This window comes from Herpailurus yagouaroundi, unplaced genomic scaffold (assembly GCF_014898765.1).
Source record: "Herpailurus yagouaroundi ecotype Mexico unplaced genomic scaffold, PumYag 246, whole genome shotgun sequence".
Classification (NCBI taxonomy): Eukaryota; Metazoa; Chordata; class Mammalia; order Carnivora; family Felidae; genus Herpailurus; species Herpailurus yagouaroundi.
Window position 1 is genome coordinate 12,029,664 of NW_024412463.1, and position 8,681 is coordinate 12,038,344.

Consider the following 8,681-nt stretch of genomic DNA (forward strand, 5'->3'; position numbering starts at 1 on the left):
CAGAGAGGGAGACACTGAATCCGAAGCAGGCTCCAGGCTCCGAGCTGTCAGCACAGAGCCCAGTGCAGGGCTCGAACTCACAAACCACAAGATCATGACCTGAGCTGAAGTTGGACGCTTAACCGACTGAGCCACCCAGGCACCCCTAGAACATACTCTTAAAGATTGCAGTCTTTTGAAATGTATCGAGAATTACTATAAAATGTGCATCTTCTAGTTGTCGGATGTCGTGTCGAGTTGGCCAGTGGTGTTGTTCATACCCTGAGTACCATTACCCCCTCTTTGCGTATTTGTTCTCTCCCAGACTCAGAGAAGAGCATTAAAAACTCTGGCTAAGACCGCAGGTTTGTTGATCTTCCGTGATCTTCACTGATCCTCCGTGATGTTGACTTTGCTTCACGTGTTTGAAGTTCTGTTATTGGGTGCTGCATGCTTGTGATTTATGTCTTTCTGGTGAAACCAGCCTTTTTCATCATGAAATAGACCTCTTATCTCTGGTAACACTCCTTGCTTGACGTCAGTGTGGCCACAATGGCTTTCGTACGCGTGCTGTCTGCGAGCCTCTCCCTCCCTGGGTGTCTGTACTTCAAGGGCCTCTCTCTAGACAGCGTGTAGTTGGGTCCTGCTTTTCTGACTCAGTTTGACAATGTCTGTGTCTAAACTGGAGTGTTTGGTCCATTTACATTTAATGTGATTGTGATATGGTTAGGTTTAAGTCCACCATCTTGTTACTTGTTTTCCTTTGTTCTATGTGTCTTTTGACCCTATATTCTTCCATTCCCGTCTTCTTTAGGGTAAATCAAATGGTTTTTAGTATTTCATTATGTCTCTATTGACTTATTTTTAAAATTTATTTTATTTTATTTTTAATTTTTTTAACGTTTATTTATTATTGAGAGACAGAGCATAAACATGGGAGGGGCAAAGAGAGAGGGAGACACAGAATCCGAAGCCGGCTCCAGGCTCTGAGCTGTCGACACAGAGCCCGACGCAGGGCTCGAACTCACAAACTGCAAGATCCTGACCTGAGCCAAAGCAGGACGCTTAACTGACTGAGCCCCCCAGGCAGCCCAGCTCCACCCTCATTTTTGAAGGATAATTTTCACTGGATATAGAATCTCTAATTAACAGGGTTGTTTGTTTGGTTGGTTTTTTTTGTTTGTTTGTTTGTTTGTTTTTAACTAAGCACTTTGAAGATGTTGTTCCATTATCTTCAGGAATCCTCTATTTAAAATGAGAGTCAGCGGGGCACCCAGCCGGCTCAGCCGGTGAAGCGTGTAACTCTAGATCTCAGGGTCATGAGTTCCAGCCCCACGTTGGTGCAGAGATTACTTAAAAATAGAAACCTTTAAAATGAGAACCAGCTATTGTCTCCCCGTGTCTGTGTGTGTCCTTTTTCTCTGACTGCTTTTAAGACTTTTCCGTCTGTCCCCACCTCGTAGCAACAACTATGTGAGCCTAAATCTGCTTTTCTTTGTATTTGCCCCATTTCTCATATGCACAGGTTGATATTTTTAACCACACTGGGAAATATTTCAGCATTACTTCTTCAAATATTTTTATGCATTATTAATCTCTTCTCTTTTTGGGGTTACAATGACATACTTACTGGATCGCCTGACACATCAGTCTGTATATCAGCACTGAACATGCACTGGTCTCCCTGGTCACTCGGGCCGGCCCTGCTTGCTCTGTGTTCTCCCAACAGGACAATTTCAGTCGGGCTGTCCTCAGGCTGGCTGGCCTTTGCTTCTGCAGTCCCAGTCTGCTGCTGGCCCCTCCGCAAACGAGCTCAAGCTTGCATGCTTCTGCTCCGGGTCCCCATCTGTTCATTCATTACGTCCATGCTGTCGGTTACGTCCTGGAAAATATTCGTAACAGCCATTTCAAAGCCCTTGTCTGCTAATTCCAACATCTAGATCATCTCAAGTCCTGCTTCTGTTGACTACACCTTCCCCTTTTTTTGATCTTTAACATATATTCAATTTTTAACAGCTTCATTGAGATATGTCACACGCCACACAGTTTGCTCATCTGAAGTGTATAATTATGGCTGGTAGGACCGTCATAGAGCTGTGTAAGCACCACCACAGTCAATTTAAGAACGTGTTCACCTTGGGGCGCCTGGGTGGCTCAGTCGGTTGAGCGTCTGACTTTGAGTCAGGTCATGATCTCACGGCTCGTGGGTTCGAGCCCCGCATCGGGCTCTGTGCGGACAGCTCGGAGCCTGGAGCCTGCTTCGGATTCTGTGTCTCCCTCTCTCTCTGCCCCTCCCCCGCTCACACTCTATCTCTCACGGTCTCAAAAAATAATAAACATTAAAAAAAAAAAAAAAGAACATGCTTATCTCCCCTTCCCGCTTCTGCTGGTCCCCTGAACCCCCTCCCCCAGCCCCTGGCCACCCCTGACCTACTTTCCAGCTCCATGGACGTGGCTGTTCTGGAGGCACGGAAACGCTCAAGGTTCATGTGTGCTAGAACCTGTCAGTGCCTCATCTGTTTTACGGCCGGACCGTATTCCGCTGGAAGGCTGGAGCACGTGTGTCTATCCATCAGTAGTGCGGGCTGCCAGGCCTGCTGACCTTAGTTTTCTCCTCCTTCCTTAGGGCTGGTCTTCCTCAGGTCTGTCCTTCATCCTAGAGCACTGTGCCCTCGGTGTGGGGCACCGCCGTTTTGGGGCCTCGGTCGGAGGCTGGGGGTGTTCGGCAATGTCACCCCCGCTGTGACTGGCAGGAGCAGATATCTCCGGCCCCTCTGCTCAGCCTGCAGCCCAGAGCCCTACTCTGCCAGACCCTGTGGTCTCACTCTGGGCACAGGTGGCCCAGCCCTCAGCAAGGACCACGAGGGCCCCCCAAGGATCCCTCTGCCCCCTCTCGCACAGGTGTTCTCCTTCTGGTACCCACCCTGGAAGTGATAAATGCGTCCCAGCTCGGCATGAGTTCTACCATCTGTTTGGGCCGTCCCCCTCCATGTCTCGACCCAGCAGGAGCCGGGGCAAACCTGGCCCTCACCTCGTGTGCCCCCTCTCCCACGATCCATCCTTGGTTTCAGTGGGAGCGACACGAGGCAAGCCCAGATCAGCCATCTCTTAATGGCTGGACACAGAGGGCCAGCCCAGAGGCTGCTGCGCTTCCCTAAGCCCCCGCCTGCCACTGTGGTTCTGACACAGGTGCTCCTGAGACCACTATAAGAAATTCTGGTCTATCTGATGGAAGAGGGGCCAATGTTAACGGGGCGCCTCCTATGTGCCAGACCCTGAGCAAAATGCCACACAGACACGGCCTCAGCTGACCATCGTCCAGCTCACACAGAGGGGCCACTGGGCCCACGTGTCAGCCGGGGAGATGGGGCAAGATTAAATCATGGCATTGAGGTCACAGGGGTGGCAAGGCAAGAGGCAAGGCACCCTGAAGCAGCCAGCCTCCAGAGGCCACGCTCCCAGAGCCACGGCCAGAGCTGCCTCCGGCCACGTCTCAGGACAGGATGGCCCGTGTCCGGGTGTTTCCGGGATCTCACGGCCCAGCGTGGGGTTTGCGGCCCCCGCACTAATATTCTGCTTGGAGTAAGAGAAACCTGGTCTGTCTGATCCCAAGCACCTGCTGGGAATCTTTCGTCTGTGCGTTTCCCTGGCAGCCCCTCTGGAGACTTGGAAGTTGACAGAATAGCTCACTTCCCATCTCAGCCCTGGGCGTCATCTAGAGTCAGCACAGAACTGATCTGAGGCCCCTCAGATTTCCAGCCCCATGAGGACCTACGGTCAGGTCCACTGCTGGGCTCCGGTGTGGTCACTCCCGCGCCTGTCATCTGAGCTCTGTCTGTCCAGGTAAGTCGGCGTTCTCAAGGAACTGGCTGCGCCCGGAGAAGATTCCATCCAGACAGGCATGGAGCGGACGGGCCAGACTGAACTAGGCGTAAGCCTGGGCCTCTGATGACACCCTGGCCAGTCTTGTGCACCCTGTGTTTGTGGCAGGAGGGTGGAGTGAGCACCGGGGCCCCTCCCAGTTGGGACAGAGCTGGGGAGGGGCTCGGATGCAAGGGCTCAATCGAGCCCCCAGAAAGTACTTCACGTCCCAACCCTGGTGCCTGGGACACGACCTTATTTGGAGAGAGGGACCTTGCAGGTGTAATCAGTACAGATGAGGTCACCTTGCAGGGCACCCCTAACCAGTGACTGGTGTCCTTGTAAGGAGGGGCGCTCCCAAAACACATGCAGAGGCGTGGACGCCATGGGAGAGCCAGGCACAGATGGGAGCGATGTGGCCAGTGCCGCGGACGTTTGTGCCCACGGGCAGCCCTCCCGCCACCACCATCACCACCGCCCCCTACCCCCCCGAGGCATAAAGCCTCCTCCCTTTGGAGGCGCCGCCCACACCCTCACTTGCACTGCTGGCCTCCAGACTGTGAAAGAATACATTTCTGCTGTTCTAAGCCACCCAGTTTGTCACGGCCGCCCAGGGAAACAAACGCTATGTGTAAAGCCAGCCCCCACGGGTCCCTCTGCCTGCGCCGCCCCCCACCCCCACCCAGGTCACGGATGCTCTGGCGGCTTCGTGAGATCAGAACGTGGAAACTGTCCCAGCAAAACGTGGAAACCGTCCCGGCACTGAGACTGGACCCTGGGCATCAGCCAGGTTCGTGCAGGGCCAGCTGGAGGTCTACACCCTCTGCACCCGTGCTCCCCGGGCCCGGGGGAGGGGTGCCAGGGGCCCGGGGTGGGGGGCGGGAGACAGAGGGCTGGCTGGCTGCACCCAGAGGGCGGGGGGTGGGGTGGGCGGGCTGTGGGACACGTCTCCTCTCCCCACGGAGCCCACAGAGCCCTGTCTGTTCCCCGGGGCCAGGCTATTCTCACAGCAGAAGTCGGGGTGGTCAAGGCCACCCCTCCCTGCTGTACTTTGTGGGTGCCTCCCAGCCCAGCACAGGTGGAGGGGGGCCTGCACCCACTCACCATTCCCACAGGCTCTGCCCCTCACACGCTGGTCCCATCGAGCCCCCACCCGGTCAGCCTGGGCCAATGGTGACCTCTGCCAGCTTCGTGCCCTGAGGCATCCTCTCCAAGGCCTAGGCCGGGCAGCTCTCCGTGCCCAAGCCAGCTGTCCTGGAGTCCACACCAAACACCCGTGGGGCTCGGCTACAGCGCAGCCGGGCAGGAGAGCAAGTGGGAGTGGGAAGGGCAGGGGGGCTGGGAGGGCGGGGTGGCAGGGTAGAGGGGAGGACTCCATTCCTCGGGGCAGTAGTTGGAACCTTCCAGGAGTCTGGATTTGCGAACCCTGAGCCAGCTCGACCACGCACGCCTGCTGGGGGAGGCGGCCGGGCACCTGGACCCCCGCTGTACCCCTGCGAGCAAGCACTTCACTGCCCCGGGGGTCCGATTCTGTTCCGCTACGAGGCCTGGCAGCTTAAAGGGATCCCACCATGACCCTGGTGGGTACATCCTTTCAGAGAGGCTTGCAGCCCCTCTGACATCTCCTCTGGGGTGTCCGCAGACCCCTGCCCGGCCGTCCCCAGGCCTGCGGCCAGCCAGCTGCCCTGCCTCACTCCTCAGACGGCCCCGGGTCTCAGGTACGCAGGGTTCTCCCGAGTGCTTGTCCTGTTGTGTCTTTAGCTATCTGTGTCGGGGCGGGGAGCTGGGGGGGTGACAGGGGTGTCCTTCCTGGAAATGGGCTTTATCTGTCACATTCAGAGCTGGCTCGCTTGGCTGCTTAAACCCAGGTCTCTGTGCCGACACGCGTGTGCTCTGGGGGGCCCCGCACAACCCCCAGCCAGGGACCCGGCTTTCCAAGTCCTTCCCCACTTGTTGGAGCCTCTGGTGCCCATGTCCCTGCGCTGAGGCATCTGCCGCTCAGCGGGGTCCCAGAGGCCCCCACGTTGGCCCAGGCCGCAGACGAGCCCGGATGTCAGGGTCCGAACTCTGCTCCCAGGGCCCCGTTGCTGCCACTGTGAGGCCTGACACTCGGGGTAAGTGCTATGGGACCGTCTACGGGGTGGACAGAACACCGTCTTGCTGGGCTGGGATGCGCCCAGGACAGGACACCCCGGTGCCTGCCCCACGGTCTGGCTCAGGGGGCTGCTGTCGCTGTGGTCTCGGCAAATGGCTCACCCCGGCTGTAGCTGTGGCCCCGGCTTTGCCCCCCAGCATCCCCCCAGGCCTCAGGGCCGTCCTCGGGCCCAGCTGCTAGGGGACACGGAGCAGGTGCACAGAGCAGGGACAGAGCCTTGCGCCGGGCCGCTCAGGTGCACCGTAGCCTGAGAGAGGCTTTCAAAGCCAAGCCCGCTCTTTATGGGGGCTTCCAAGGCCTCGGGCCCCTCCCCTGGGCGTCCTGGGGACCGTGCTCCTCGCAGGAAAGGAGGGGAGCAGCGAGCGTGCTTGGCCGGCACAGCCCCCCGGGGATCGTAGCCCCAGAAGGGCCCGGGTGCGCTTGGTCCCCGCCCACTGGGAGGAGCCCCACATGGGGGTCCCAGATCGTGTACCCCGCAGTGAGAACACACGGCACGTCACCGCAGAGACTCAACCTACGGGCCAGTTCTCAAAGGAGCGTTTATATTTAGAATGTGCTTTTAACTCGATCTGCAGCAACGCAGGTAAATTGCAATAAAAACAGTCCAATCCCGCCAGCAAATAGCCCAGTCGGCAAAGCGTCCTTTTGTTCAGAATAAAGCACAAGATGACTTTTTGCAATGACACCAGTGATGGGCCTTCAGAGGTCAATTAGGTCAGCCGAGGGCGCCCCGATGGAGGACGGGGGACACGCCCAGCTCCATGGCCAGGCCACCGCTCGCCGGGGTCTTGTTGTAAAATTCCTTGTCCAGGGCAGATGTTCGTTACTGGGACGGGAAGACAAGGGCCCGCACGCGTCCCGGGGGCGTTTGGAGCTGCAGGGCCCGTGCTCTGGGCACCCCCTGAGACACAGACGGAGCCTCAGTTTGCACGGGGCGCAGTGGCCGCAGTCAACAGAGATTAGCAAGCACGGCACTCCATGTGACCCGGATGTTTGGGCCTTGAACTGTGGCAAAACCGGAAAACCACAACTGTGGCCACGGCAGGAAGTACGCAGCTGGGAGGCACAGAGAGGTTGAGGAAGTCCCCTGCAGTCATACAGCAGGTGCCAAAGGAGCCGCCATCTGGCTCCAGGCTGGGTGCCTCGCCCCTGACAAGAGAAGGCAGGTGGGTCTTGCCCCAGACGGCCTCCAAGAGACACCTCAGGCCACCCTGGCCGCCTGGAGCTTCGGGCGGCTCTTGGCACGCTGTCTGGGCCGCCCTTTGTGGGGGCCTGCGGCCCGGTGGGCGTCTCTGTGCCTGCCAATCCCCTCCACCACCTGGAGGGGACGCCTGTGGGCGGGGCTGGCACAGAGCAAGGCCAGGTAAGGCTGCCCGCGCCCTGATGTGGCAGAAGTGACCCACAGCCTGGGGCCTTGTCCCCGCCCCCAAATCCTCCTCCAGCTGGGCTCCCTCGGCTGGCCTTGTCCCGGGGCCCGGGCCCTGCTCAGAGGAGGCCTTGGTTCCACTGGTGTGTGCGGGGCTTTTCCAGGCGGCCGCTGGAAGGGCCTTGACTTGTATCCCAGAGAAGTGGGTTTCTGAGCGGGCTCCTCCCCTGCAAGGGTGCCGAGGCGGCCCCAGTCCCCCGAGCTGCCTCATCTGGGAGCTGAGCGGGGCCTGTCTTGGGGGAAGGACCCTTCTCTTGTGGGGAACGGTGTGGAGCCACACGGGCTGTGTGACCATGGGCAAGCTCCTCAGCCTCTCTGTGCCTTTGTGTCCTCTCAGAGAGCTGCTGGCAAATGAGCTCACCGCATGCATCCAGCACGAGGGCGTGGGCCCCGCCAGGCCGCAGGGAGGCGGTCTTTGCTGCGGACACGGGCGTCAGGACAATAACCCATTTTAATAAAACTTTGCCTCGTTTTATTAATAATGTTTAGAAATGTGTCTTTTCAAACTCAGCTGTCCCCTGTCCTCCTGGGGCGTTGATCACAAAGCGACTCTCAGACTATGGACGAGGCTGCACGAAAGCTGGGGTCGTCCTGCAGAGGCAGGGCCATCACGAGGCAACACACAGAGCTGGCAGAGACTTGACTGCACGTTCTGACTTCATCGACAGTAAACTACCGAAGGTTCCAGAGGCCCTCTCGTTTTAATAGAATACAGAGTTATAATTGGTGACCTATTTTAAGCAATTTAATTTTCCATGACCTGTTTTCCAAATGAACAGAGTGATAAGGGCTGTGCGCCGTGGGTGGGGCTGGACCCTCCAAAGCCACCCAGGCCCGCGGCTCCGTCTAAAGGTGAGGCGCTTGCTAAGGCACGCGGGCGGGGGGCCCAGATCCCAGCCACCTGCCCAGCCCGCATTTACCATCAAAGCACAATCAAAGAAAATGAACACAGATACCTCAAAGATCTATAAAATCACTATTAAAAGCTGCAACTCTGGAGAAATCTGTCTGAAATCCTTCCCGTGACTGGAATTGCCATCAGGTGCCGAAGGCTGGGAGCCAGACCGCCCTCCTAGCCCCCCACTCCCTGGGGGCATAAACTCACAAACAGGAGACAGTGTCCCTGCACATCCAGGGACATGCCCACCCTCCCCTCTGTCCCCTAGCTGTCCCCCCCTTGCTGTCCTCCCTTTCCTTCTGCTCCCTCCTCCTTCTGTCCTCCTTCTTCTGCCCCTCCTCCTCCCCCTTCTGCCCCTCCCC

General features: G+C 57.9%; 1 long non-coding RNA gene across 1 annotated transcript in view; it reads right to left on the reverse strand.

The window, feature by feature from the left end:
• Nucleotides 1-1,759: 1,759 nt before the first annotated feature.
• The window catches only part of LOC121020029 (uncharacterized), a 23,276-nt gene continuing 16,354 nt past the window's right edge, over nucleotides 1,760-8,681 (reverse strand). Inside the window, exon 3 of the long non-coding RNA XR_005785897.1 lies at nucleotides 1,760-1,861. This is a non-coding gene — a long non-coding RNA (uncharacterized LOC121020029). The remainder of the gene's footprint in view (nucleotides 1,862-8,681) is intronic.